Source organism: Delphinus delphis, chromosome 17, assembly GCF_949987515.2.
Source record: "Delphinus delphis chromosome 17, mDelDel1.2, whole genome shotgun sequence".
Lineage (NCBI taxonomy): Eukaryota > Metazoa > Chordata > Mammalia > Artiodactyla > Delphinidae > Delphinus > Delphinus delphis.
In genome coordinates, this window is record NC_082699.1 from 56078850 (window position 1) to 56092058 (window position 13209).

General features: G+C 34.6%; 1 protein-coding gene across 3 annotated transcripts in view; it reads right to left on the minus strand.

Annotated features, from left to right (window-relative positions):
- CSMD3 (CUB and Sushi multiple domains 3) overlaps nt 1-13209 on the minus strand; it is a 1080105-nt gene that overhangs the window by 741235 nt on the left and 325661 nt on the right. The gene's annotated exons all lie outside the window — the stretch shown is intronic.

A 13209-nucleotide genomic window follows, 5' to 3' on the forward strand; every position in this document is an offset into this window, starting at 1 on the left:
ATAGCTCTATGATATTTCTTCAAGAAACATATATACATATTCACACTAATTCCCAAACCTATGGTCTGTGAATTTGTTTTACAAAGTTGTATTCACTGAATTCATCTGAAGCTACACAAAAGTATTTTCTGCTTTTGGAGGTGGTTTACATACATATATATGAAAGGAGGTATACTTTATTACAGATTTAGTGGCTTCTGATTGTCATATTGTTAAAGGCCAACTTACAAGTAAGAAATAATTTGAATAATAATTTTGACTGTTTACATAAGTCTAACTAGAAAAAGACAAATGAAAACAAAGCTATATACCCTACAGTGATAAATTGAGATTAGAATTCAGATTTTCTAAAATCCTTTGAATTTGTACAATAAGGATAGAATATTCTGCCTTCTTCCATCACACTTTTTATCCAACTGATATTGTCATTGCTGTGACACTATAAGTTATTTAGTTAAAGCATATCTTCACTTCATGGATATTCATTTGAAAATTCTACTGATTTAAAATACATGTTACATTTTATACTAAAAATACCATGCTCTACATTTAACACATGTTTTGTTTTCTGCATTGTCAGATTTAATTTGGTGATGAAAGTGCAACTCAATCCATGTCGGACTCACTATTTATACACTTGGTTTCCTTTGAAAATCAAAACCCTGACCTAGAAAACAAGCATGCTGTTCAGGGACACCATCTTATAAGTTTGGTCGTTAGCCACCTGCTGTTCTCAATAAATCAGTCTGCAAACTACTGATCCATGTCACAGCATTTTCACCTATTTGTGGAAAGAATTGCTTACAAACCCACCATTCTTCCACTGAGTTTGTTCAGTTGAAGATATCCTACTTTCTTTAGGTCTAATTTATGTTTATAGACTTTTAAATGTAATATTGTAGTAAGTATTAGTTAAAATGGTATATTAATAGGCTGTTAAGTACTGTTATATGTTGTAATATATTAAAGGACTTACCTAAATTCATTGCTTAAATGATATTATTCATTATAACTATAATGGTAGAGGCTTATTATAATCAGTATATTTTAAAATCACTTCATAGTTTTACATTATACCATTTGCTTTGTCTTCAATCTCAAACACTGTTAAGTAGCTTAGATAATTACTTAGTCTTTGAAATGGTGGATTAAATTTAAAATAAATTTATGAATACAATTAGTATGCATCAACAAGTTCCCATTTTTTTCATTTTGCTAAAAAATATGTATAAATTGTTTTGTTCTTTTTTGTTTCACTTTGCTTAATGTATAATCTACTTAACATGTTTACAGAGCAAGCACCCCATAAGGAAATAATAAACAAGTTACACAGAACTTGAGATTCTTTAAAAAGATATGTTTCTTTTTAATTGAATTACTTAAGCCCTACCTTACTCTTCAAAAGTCTATGATACTCTTATCAATAATACCACAGGATAAAACTAAGTTATCAAGGAAACTAGTAAAGGGTATTTAATAAACGAACAAGATAAAGTCATCCTCTGGTGAGCTGGAGCCCCTGGTCCAGCTTGAGAGAATTTGCACATCTCTTCACAACCATATTCAGTGACAGGAGGTTACTAGCTTGGTTGGCATGGAATTGGAACACTTCACAGATCAGTAATTTTTTTCCGTTATTTTGGAAGAGGAAGTTTAGTAGCTTATCACTAAGGCCATCCCACCTCTGCAAGTCTAGAAAATATTCTGGATGTACTCTATTATACAGACGAAATGTTCGACATGACAAAATTATGTACCATAGAGCAGAGCCACCATAAGTTCATCTTGGATGCTTTTTAAAGTAGTACAGCTCACTATGTTTAATAAAGTATCCATACAATGATTATTTCTAAGCTATGTGATTTCCTGCTGTATCTTCCACAATAAATTAGTGAAAAATACACAAATATATAATTGGTGATCTAAAGTTTTTGGATATAAATTAATTAGGTATCTGTAAATATATACCAAACATAGTGCTTTGGGCTTGTTTAGATTTTAATAAGCTATTTTATTTGGCAATAAAAAGTAGCTGGATATGTTATTTCTTAGGTCACCCTTAGTTTGTAACAATAAAACCATAAAACTATCTAGAAAAAATGTATCTTGCTATTTTAAGTTCCAAGTACATCAAAAAGCTGTTTCATGTCATTAAGTCCAAATAAGAGACATGGGATGAGGGACAAAAATAGCCTGTTATTACTTTATCTGGTTTCTATAATACATTCCTTCAAACCCTCCATTATGATGTCATGAAGAGTTAGGAGATATTACAGCATGAGTAGCTGAAGTTATGAATTAAGTTCATAAAATTTAGAATCAGTAGTCTCCATATCAGGTGTGAAATGCGTATGATTTATTAGTATTGGTATCTATTATGTAGTCAATACTCTATATCATATTATGGTTACATTTTATAATATATACTATGTTGCTGTATATTATATATAATAATATATTAAATATTTGTATATATACATATATACTTTGTAAATGAATAAACAAATAAGCAAACAAACAGATATTGGCAATGAATACTCAATTGTTTTTTTCCTGATAGATGTGCAAATTTAGAAAGCATGGAGACTTTTGTTCTGTTCTTTCTTGTCTGAAGACCAAAAGCCCAGGCAAAAGCAAATCATCTTGCTCTATATTTTGTGTTACAGAGTAATGATCAGCAGTAGAACAGTCAAGTTACTATTACAAGCTTCAGGTTCTTCATCCATAAATTCTACAGGAATTTCAAGATTGTTGTGAGGATTTTAAAGGTTTTAGCATATATCTTAGAGGGAAAAAGTGATTTTAAGTATTAGGTCTAGGCCCTATATATAGTTTGTTGTGGAGGGATAAAGTAAAGAGTGAGGAGGGGACTGTGGTAGAGAACTTCAGTTTAAAAAAAAACGAAAATAACAGATGCGATACGCTATCTAAAACACAGATAAGATTAAAGGTGTGTTTGGCCAATCAGAAAGGGAAAATTTTAGTTGGAGTGACAGAATTCTTTCCAAGGCATTTATTTAATTTCAGACTTTAAAAAAAATTAATTGAAGTATAGTTGATTTTCAATGTCGTGTCAGTTTCAGGTGTACAGCAAAGTGTTTCTGTTATACACACACACACACACACACACACACACACACACACACACATATATATTCATTTTCAGATTCTTTTCCATTACAGCTTATTACAATATATTGAATATAGTTCCCTGTGCTATACAGTTGGTCTTTTTTATCAATTTTATATAAAGGAGTGTGTATCTGTCAATCCCAAACTCCTAATTCATCCCTCCCCCTCCTTCAGCCTTTTAAATCAACTGTGCCTTGGATTCTAGCTTTCACTATATCAGAGAAGAATCTATAGTATACCTTGTTTGGACTTGTATTCCTACTATAAATCTGAGAAAACAAGCCTCACTAACATCAATCACATATGTCATATGGGAGGATAAACCAGAATCTGTCTTCATTCCTGATTCTAATGTAGAGGACTAAATTGTGGTATAAGAAAAGAATCTGTTGACAAGGGTCATCTAAAAATCATGAACTATCTCTGAAGAAATGAATAGCTGTTGGTTTAAATTCTCACAGGTCAGGACTAAGGAAAATGCTTCTTTGTAATGCTGATATACTATCCCATAATAAATTAGGTATGGGTGGGGTGGAAATTAATGCCATTTTCTTTATTTCTAATGGAAGAGAACAGCCTCAATTTGGGTCAGTCAATGTAAAGGCCTGAATCCTAAAGGAACATTTTTTTATTTTCTAATAATCCAAGTTTGGTTTTTGCTTCCTCTTGAAATGGCAAGGAAGGAAAAAGAGAATTCCAGCATTGGTTATCTTCTTGTGCTCCAATAGTTTACCTGGGAAAGATGAATAAGTGAAATGTTCTAGATCCCTTTAATCCTCACGTTCTCTCAGTATCCAGATTTTTCAGTAATGATCCAGTCTAAATGGAAGTCACTGGCCCTACTCTAAATTGGAATTCTACAACTCTAGTCTGTTACTACCCCTGGTTACCTTATTCTTGTCTATCAATAATGCGCCAACAAAGCAGAAGGATACTCTCTTACAATCATGAAGATAGGGAAGATGTCCCATAATGAATTTAGAAGCGCATGTCCTAGTTTAGACAGTCAAGTGCCTTTTATAGTTTTCACTTAAATCAAGTAGAAAAATTCTATGGCCATTCCTTTTCAGATGAAGAAAAACTTAAATAGGTTAACTAACTATTCAAAGACACATGGCTAATAATTAGTAAAATAGGGCTTGAGTCTAGGCCTGTCAGTTTCCAAAACTTCAGCACTTAAAACTACTACCCCATGCCTCTCTCAGGAATACTGGCCAGACGGTTCAGCAAGGCCTTAGCCCTTTTCAAAGTCTATTGGGCTTTTTCTCCTATAATGTGACAGATGGCCTATTTGCACAGATGGCCCTCAAATCAGTAGCTATTTACATCTGAGTCTAAGGATTTTATTTAAATTCGTTGTTGCTGAAAGTACATTTATTTACTTAAATGTTGAACTCTTTAGTATACTAAAATAATACATGTAAACCACTCTCCATATGGTCAGAAATTGTGTTATCTTTTACTAAACATTGCTAGCATGTATGCCTAGTGTTTGACAAAAGGTGGATAATCAATAAATGAACATATACATATATTCTTCCCCTGAATGTATACATAAACAAATGATCATCTAGGAGACAAAGAGAAATATGTGTGTGCATGCATGTGTATATGTGTGTGTGTGAAGGTCGTACTTATTTTAAAGTATAAATATATTAGTCAAAATAGGCAATTTGAAGGCATTCTGTTTGAGCAGAAAACTATTCAAAGTTTAATCATGAACTTTTGTGGAAATAGCTCATCATACGTTAACAGGTAGCAGGTGAAATAAACCAACAAACTCTTTGAATCTATCTAATATTCCAGTAATTTTTTAAAGATACAACATTAGAATTGTTCGAAAATCTTAAAGAAGCTTGAGAAATTACTACAAAAACCACTGGGGGTAGTTTTTGGGCTGTCCATACATTGCAGCCATTATAAAAAGGAAAATTTTAAAAGAAAGAATAGGCTAACTATAATACAATTGTATGAATAATAATAAGCAGATTAAACCACTGTCAAACATTAAAAGAAAGAATAAAAGTTAAAATGAATGAAGAATAACTTTGAAAATTAGATTTAAAATGCAGATAAAACTCTAAATCAGTAAAATCAGATATTAGGTACATAAGAAAAATAAATTTTTATGTTAGTGTTATTGTTTACATATATACCTATTTTTATAATAATCATATATAGAAATAAATACCTCTGTTTAATGATTTTTTACTATTCAACCACTTACAATATATGGAACATTTTCTTAAATTTAACCAAATTATTTTTCTTCTCTTAGTTCTTAGCTCTTTAGAGATAATGTTTATTCTTTTGAATGTAACTGACTTTAATATATTTTTACAAAGATAGTCACTAAGTCAATATTTCTTTCATATTTTTCTAAATCAATATGTTTAACCACATTCAGATTCATTCATTTGGTCTCTTCTCACAGTTTTTTATTAATCTACTTCATTCCCCATATCTCTGCAAATGTGGAAAACAAAGCTAAAGTTCTAACTGGATTCACATTCTTACACAACTCTACATTAAAGATTTAAAATATTTTTTCTTATTTTACTTTACCATTTTTATTGAATACTGGTTTCTAACACTATATAAGTTTCATGTGTATAACATTACAGTTCTACTTCTATATAACACAGCATGCTCTCCACCAAAAATTTAGTTTCCATCCATCATCGCACAGTTGATTGACTTTACTCATTTTGACCTATCCTCACCTCTTCTCCTCTGGTAACCACTACTCAATTCTCCGTACCTACATGTTTATTTTTGTTTGGTTCGTTCCTCTACTTTGTTTTTTTATAGTCAACATATGACTGAAGTCATACTGTATTTTTGTCTTTCTCATTCTAACTTACTTCACTTAGCATAATACTCTCAAGCTCCACCCATGTTGTGGCCAATGACAAGATTTCATCTTTTTATGGCTGAGTAGTATTCCACTATATATAAATACCACATCTCCTTTATCCATTTATCTGTCACCGGGCACTTAGGTTGTTTCCATATCTTGGCTATTGTAAATAATTACTGGATGAACATAGGGGTGCATGTATCTTTTCAATTTAGTGTTTTCATATTCTTTGGATATATACCCAGAAGAAGAATAGCTGGATCATATGATAGCTCTATTCTTAATTTTTGGGGGGACCTCCAGAATGTTTACATAGTGGCTGCACCAATTTACATTCCCACCAACAGGTTATGAGGGTTACCTTTTCTCCAAATCCTTGCCAACATTTGTTATCTCTTGCCTTTTTGATAATTAGCCACTCTAACAGATAGGAGGTATTATCTCATTGTTGTCTTGATTTGCATTTCCCAAATAATTAGTGATGTTGAACATCTTTTCATGTGTCTGTTGCCCATCTATATGTGTTCTTTGAAAAATGTCTATTCAGTTCCTCTGTACAGTTTTAATCAGGTGATTCATATTTCTGTTGTTGAGTTGTGTGAGTTCTTTATATATTTTGGATAATAACCCCTTATTGGATATAACATTTGCAAATATCTTCTCCCATTCAGTATGTTGTCTTTTTGTTTGTTGATGGTTTCCTTTGCTGTGTAGCAGCTTTTTTTTTTTGGCCATGCCATGCAGCTTGTAGGATCTTAGTTCCCCAACCAGGGATTTAACCTGAGCCCTCAGCAGTGAAAGCTCAGAGTCCTAACCACTGTACCAGCAGGGAACTCCCACAGAAGCTTTTTAGATGATGTAGTCTTATTTGTTCATTTTGCATTTGTTTTTCTTGCCTGAGGAGTCATATCTAGAAAGATATTACTAAGACGTGTCAAATAACATACCACCTACGTTTTATTCTAGGAGTTTTATGATTTCAGGTCTTACGTTCAAGTTTTTAATCCATTTTGAGTTGATTTTTGTGGTTTGAAAGAGTGGTCTAGTTTCATTTTGCTGCGTGTGGCAGTTCAGTTTCCTTAACACCATCTAATTAAACAGACTATCCTTTCTCCTTGTATATTCTTTGCTACGCTGTTGAATACTAGTTGTCCATATATGCATGGGTTTATTTCTTGGCTCTTAATTCTGTTCCATTGATTTATGTATGTTTTTCTACCAGTACCATGCTGGTATTTTTGAAGCATAGCTGATTTACAATGTTGTGCTAGTTTCAGGTATACAACAAAGTGATTCATATATATATCTGAATCTCCATAAATACATGTATCCTTTCCCAGATTCTTTTCCATTAAAGGTTATCACAAAATATTAAATATAGTTCCCTGTGCTATACAGTAGGTCCTTGTTGTTTATCTACTTTATATATAGCAGTTTATATCTGTTAATCCCAAACTCTCAATTTATCCCTCCCCTATCTTTCCACTTTAGTAACTATAAGTTTGTTTTCTACGTTGGTGAGTCTAGTTCTGTTTTGTAAATAAGTTCACTTGTATCACATTTTAGATTCTACATATAAGTGATATCATATGACATTTGTCTTTCTCTGTCTGACTTACTTCTCTTAGTATGATAATCTCTAGGTCCATCCACATTGCTGCAAATGGCATTATTTCATTCTCTATTATGGCTGAGTAATATTTCATTGTGTGTGTGTGTGTGTGTGTGTGTGTGTGTGTGTGTGTAGGTATACATACACACACATATACATATATGTACCACATCTTCTTTATCCATTCATCTGTCAATGGATATTTAAGGTTTCTTCCATGTCTTGGCTATCGTAAATAGTACTTCTATGAACACTGGGGTGCATATATCTTTTTGAATTAGAGTTTTGTCTTTTCCAGATATATGCCCAGGACTGGGATTGCTGCATCAAATGGTAGAGACTCTAGTTTTAGTTTTTTTAAGGAAGTTCCACACTGTTCTCCATAGTGGCTGTACCAATTTATGTTCCCACCAACAGTGTAGGAGAGTTCCCTTTTCTCCACACCCTCTCCAGCACTTATTATTTAGACATTTTCATGATGGCTATTCTGACTGGTGTCAAGTGATATCTCATTGTAGTTTTGATTTGCACTTCTCTAATAATTAGTGACATCGAGCATCTAATCATGTGCCTGTTGGCCATTTGTAGGTCTTCTTTGGAGAAATGTCTATTTAGGTCTTATGCCCAATTCTTGATTGGGTTGTTGTTTTGTTTATATATATATATATATATATATAGAGAGAGAGAGAGAGAGAGAGAGAGAGAGAGAGAGAGAGAGAGAGAGAGAGCGTGAGCTGTATGAGCTGTTTGTATATTATGGAATTTAATCCCTTGTTGTTCACATCATTTGCAAATATTTTCTCTCATTCCATAGGTTGTCTTTTCGCTTTGTTCATGGGTTCCTTTGCTTTGCAAAAGCTTTTAAGTTTAATTAGGTCCCATTTGTTCATTTTTGCTTTTATTTCCATTACCCTAGGTGGCAGATCCAAATATATATTGCTGCAAGTTATGTCAAAAAGTGTTCTGCCTATGTTTTCCTCAAGGAGTTTTATAGTACCCAGGCTTACATGTAGGTTTTTAATCCATTTTAAATTTATTTTTATATATACTATTAGAAAATGTTCTGGTTTCATCCTTTTCTTTCTTTTTTTTAATTGAAGTATATTTAATTTACAATCTTTCAGGTGTACAGCGAAGTGATTGCTACACACATATACATATTGTTTTTTCAGATTCTTTTCCATTATAGGTTATTACAAGATATTGAATATATTTCCCTGTGCTATACAGTAGGTCCTTGTTGTTTATTTAATATATAGTAGTGTGTATCTGTTAATCCCAAACTCCTGATTTCCCTGCCCCCTCTAGTTTCATTCTTTTACACATAGCTGTCCAGTTTTCCCAGCACCACTTACAGAAAATACTGTCTTTTCTCCATTGTATATTCTTGCCTCCTCTGTCATAGATTAATTTACCATATGGGAATGGGTTTATTCTGGGCTTTCTATCCTGTTCCATTGATCTATGTGTCTGCTTTTCTGACAATACCATACTGTTTTGATAACTGTAGCTTTGTAGTATAGTCTGAAGTCCTCTAGCTCTGTTCTTCTTTCTCAAGATTATTTTGGCTATTTGGGCTCTTTTGTGTTTCCCTACAAATTTTAAAATTATTTGTTCTAGTTCTGTGAAAAGTGCCATTGGCAATTTAATAGGGATTGTACTGAATCTGTAGACTGCCTTAGGTGGTATGGTCATTTTAACAAAATTGATTCTTCCAATGCAAGAACATGATATATCCTTCCATCTGTTTGTGTGGTCTTCGATTTCTTTCATCAGCATCTTATATTTCTGGAGTACAGGTCTTTTGCCTCCTTAGTTAGGTTTATACCTAGGACCTAGGTATTTTACTCATTTTGATGTGATAGTAAGTGGGATTCTTTCCTTAATTTTTCTTTCTGATATCTTGTTGTTAGGGTTTAGAAATACAACAGATTTCTTTATATTAGTTTTGTATCCTGCAACTTTACCAAGTCCACTGATAAGCTCTAGTAGTTTTCTGGTGGCATCTTTAGGATAGTCTATGTATAGTATCACATCATCTGCAAAGAGTGACAATTTTACTTCTTTTCCAATTTGGAACCTTTTATTTCTTTTTCCTCTCTGATTGCTGTGGCTAGGACTTCCAAAACTATGTTGGATAAAAGTGGCAAGAGTGGGCATCCTTGTCTTTTTCCTGATCTTAGAGGAAATGTTTTCAGCTTTTCACTGTTGAGTATGATATTAGCTGTGGGTCTGTCATATACAGCTTTTATTATGTTGAGGTATGTTCCCTCTGTGCCCACTTTCTGGAGAGTTTTTATGATAAATGGATGTTGAATTTGATCAGAAGTTTTTCTGCATCTATTGAGATAATCATATGGTTTTGATTTTTCAATTTGTTAATGTGGTGTATCACAATGATTGACTTGTGGATACTGAAAAATCCTTGCATCCCTGGGATAAATCTCACTTGATCATGGTGTATGATCCTTTTAATGTATTGTTGAAGTTGGTTTGCTGGTATTTTGTTGAGCATTTTTTGCATCTATGCTCATCACTGATGCTGACCTGTAATTTTCTTTTCTTGTGTTATCTTTGTCTTGTTTTGGTATCAGGGTGATGGTGGCCTCATAGAATGAGTTTGGAAGTGTTCTTTCTTCTTCAATTTTTGGAATAGTTCCAGAAGGATAAGTGTTAACTCTTCTTTAAATGTTTGGTAGAATTTTAGCGGGGCCTGGTCATAAGGTGACTGGTTACAGAAACCTAAGGAGCCCCAGAGCTAGTTCTGGCTTACTGGTGGGCAGAGTCCACCCCTGATTCGGGCTGTTGCCCACCCCCTGGCAGGTGGAGCCAGATCCTAGAGTTAGTGCTGGAGTACTGGCAGGCAGAGCTGTTCCTGGAGTCTGGCTGCAGGCAGGGCTCAGGTATCCCAGAGGTCTTTTCAGATCACTGAGGGTGAGGAAGGGTGTCCCTGTTCCTGACACAGTTGGATATGAGGCCTGGGGTGTGCCAAAGGTTGCACTGGCCTGTTAGTGGGCAGGACCAGGGCCCAGCTAGTCCAAGGGCAGGGTCTGGACTGCATTGGTGGACTTGTTCCATCAGCTCTGGGATCATAGTTTTCTTGCTTCTGGTGTCTGCTCCCTGGTGGGTGAGGTTGGCTAGAGTTTTGTGCAGTCTTCCTTATGGTAGGGGAGCTGGGTCTTGGCCCTCTTGTGTGCAGGGCTGTGTCTCGGGGCATGTCTGGAAGTGGGTGCGGGCTCAGGAAGTCTTTAAGCACCCTGTCTGCTGATGGGAAGGGCTGTGTCCCCACCCAGTTAATTTGGCCTGAGGTGTACCAGCACCAGTGTTTACAGATTATTGAGTGAGGCCAGGTGTTGGCACTAGTGAGCCAAGATGACAGCCATCAGGAGTGTTCGTGAGGTTGAATGTTCCTAAATATGTCTGCCACCAGTGTCTATATCCCCAGGGTAAGACACAGCCACCTGTCTCTCCAGGAAACTCTCTAAAATCAGCAGGTAAGTCTGGCTCAGGCTCCTATCAAATTACTGCTTTTGCCCTGGGTCCTGGTACGTGTGAGATTTTGTGTGCGCCCTTTAAGAGTGAAGTCTCTATTTACCCTAGTCCTTTGGGGCTCCCGCAATTAAGCTCTGCTGGCCTTCAAAGCCAAATGCTCTGGGGGTTCATCATCCCAGTGCCAGACACCTGCGTGGGGAACCTGAGATGGAATTCAGAACTCTCACTCCTGTGGAAGAACTTCTACAATATAATTATTCTCTAGTTTGTGGATTGCCCACCAGAGGGATATGGGATTTGATTATATCACGAGTTTGCTCCGACTACCTGTTTCATGGTTGCTTCTATGTATCTTTAGTTGTAGAAGATTTTTTCTGGTAGGTTCCAGTCTTTTTTCATTGATAGTTGTTCTGTAGATTGTTGTGATTTTGGTCTGCTTGTGAGAGGAGATGAGCTCAGTGTCTTTCTACTCTGTCATCTTGGCCATTCTGTCTCAGATTTTTTAAGGTTAATTTCAGAAGTGGTTTCAAAATTTCCCCTCCTCCTCCAGGCACTCCTCCCAACATTCAGTGCCAGGCCAGCCACTCACTGAATCCAATACCATGCTGTTTTGATTACTATGGCTTTGTAATATAGTTTGAAGTCAGGGAATGTAATAATTCTAGCTTTGTTCTTTTCTCTCAGGATTGCTTTCACTATTTGGGGTCTTTTGTGGTTCCATATAAAAAATTTAGCATTTTTTGTTCTATTTCTGTGAAAAATGTCCTTGGAATTTTGAAAGGGATTGCACTGAATCTATAGATTGCTTTCGGTAATATGGACATTTTAACAGCATTAATTCTTCCAATCCATGAACACAGATTATCTTTCAATTTCTTTGTGGCTTCTTCAATTTCATTCAACAATGTCTTCTTCAATTTCTTTCCACAATGTCAAAACCTGTACAGTCTTCAGTATACAGGTCTTTCACCACCTTGGTTAAATTTATTCTTAGGTATTTTTTGTTGTTTCAATTGAAAATGGGATTGTTTTCTTAATTTCTCTTTCTGTTAGCATACAGAAACACAACAGTCTTTGTATGTTGATTTTGTACCCTGAAACTTTACTGTATCCATTTATAATTTCTAACAGTTTTTTGTGGTGTTTTTAGGGTTTCTATATATAAAATCATGACATCTGCAAATAGGGATAGTGTCTAGTGTTGTAAAGTTCGGTTAGAGGGCTGGGACTGTAGGCACCACCTCTGCTGTTCTCTTGGTTCCACTTTCTCTATGTGTTCTAGTCTACCCGCCTTTAGATATATAGATGTGTGGAATTATCTGGTGTACTGGTGTTTTGGGAACAGGCACCTTTGTTGCACCATGGATATTTTATTGGTTGTAGATTAAAGGGAAAAGACAAAGGTATATTTTCACTCCACCATGTTGCTGACATCAGGCTAAAACTATTTTTCTATTTATCATCTTATACAATTTATAATTTATCTGTTGCTGGTGTGGTTTCCTACTGTATTGTTCCTGTTTCGTATATGTAAGTCATCACTCAACCACTCCCATCCCTATCTGTGAACTTCTTCCTATAAAACATCTTTCATTTTCTGAGGGATTATCAGAATTTTCAAGTGCTAACTTCTATTTCCACTTTTCAAGGATATTAGTGCTTTATTCCATTCATCTGTGTTTATATGTTATGAACCAATTTATTTTCACTTAACTGGCAAAACTATATATATATATATATATATATATATGTGTATATGTATATACATATTAAAATCAGGCAGTATACAGTGTTTACAAACACAAGAAACATTTATTAAACAAATAGTATGCTAAAACATTACTAAGCAATGATCTACAAATATACAAACTGCTCTTAAGGAAACAGGGAGACCTACGTCATTAATAATTTGTGGCTAAAATTTCAGAAGAGAATTTTAATGAGTTACTGAAGAGGTAAGAACTCTTTAAAAACTGTCTGAATGTATAACTCTGAATGTATAACTAGCTGAATAAGTCATTAGTTCAGTTAACTGCCAGAATATTCAATTATTGGTAAATTGGTAAATATTACTCAGGTATGAACAAGTACGTATTCCTGGTTCATCTCACAG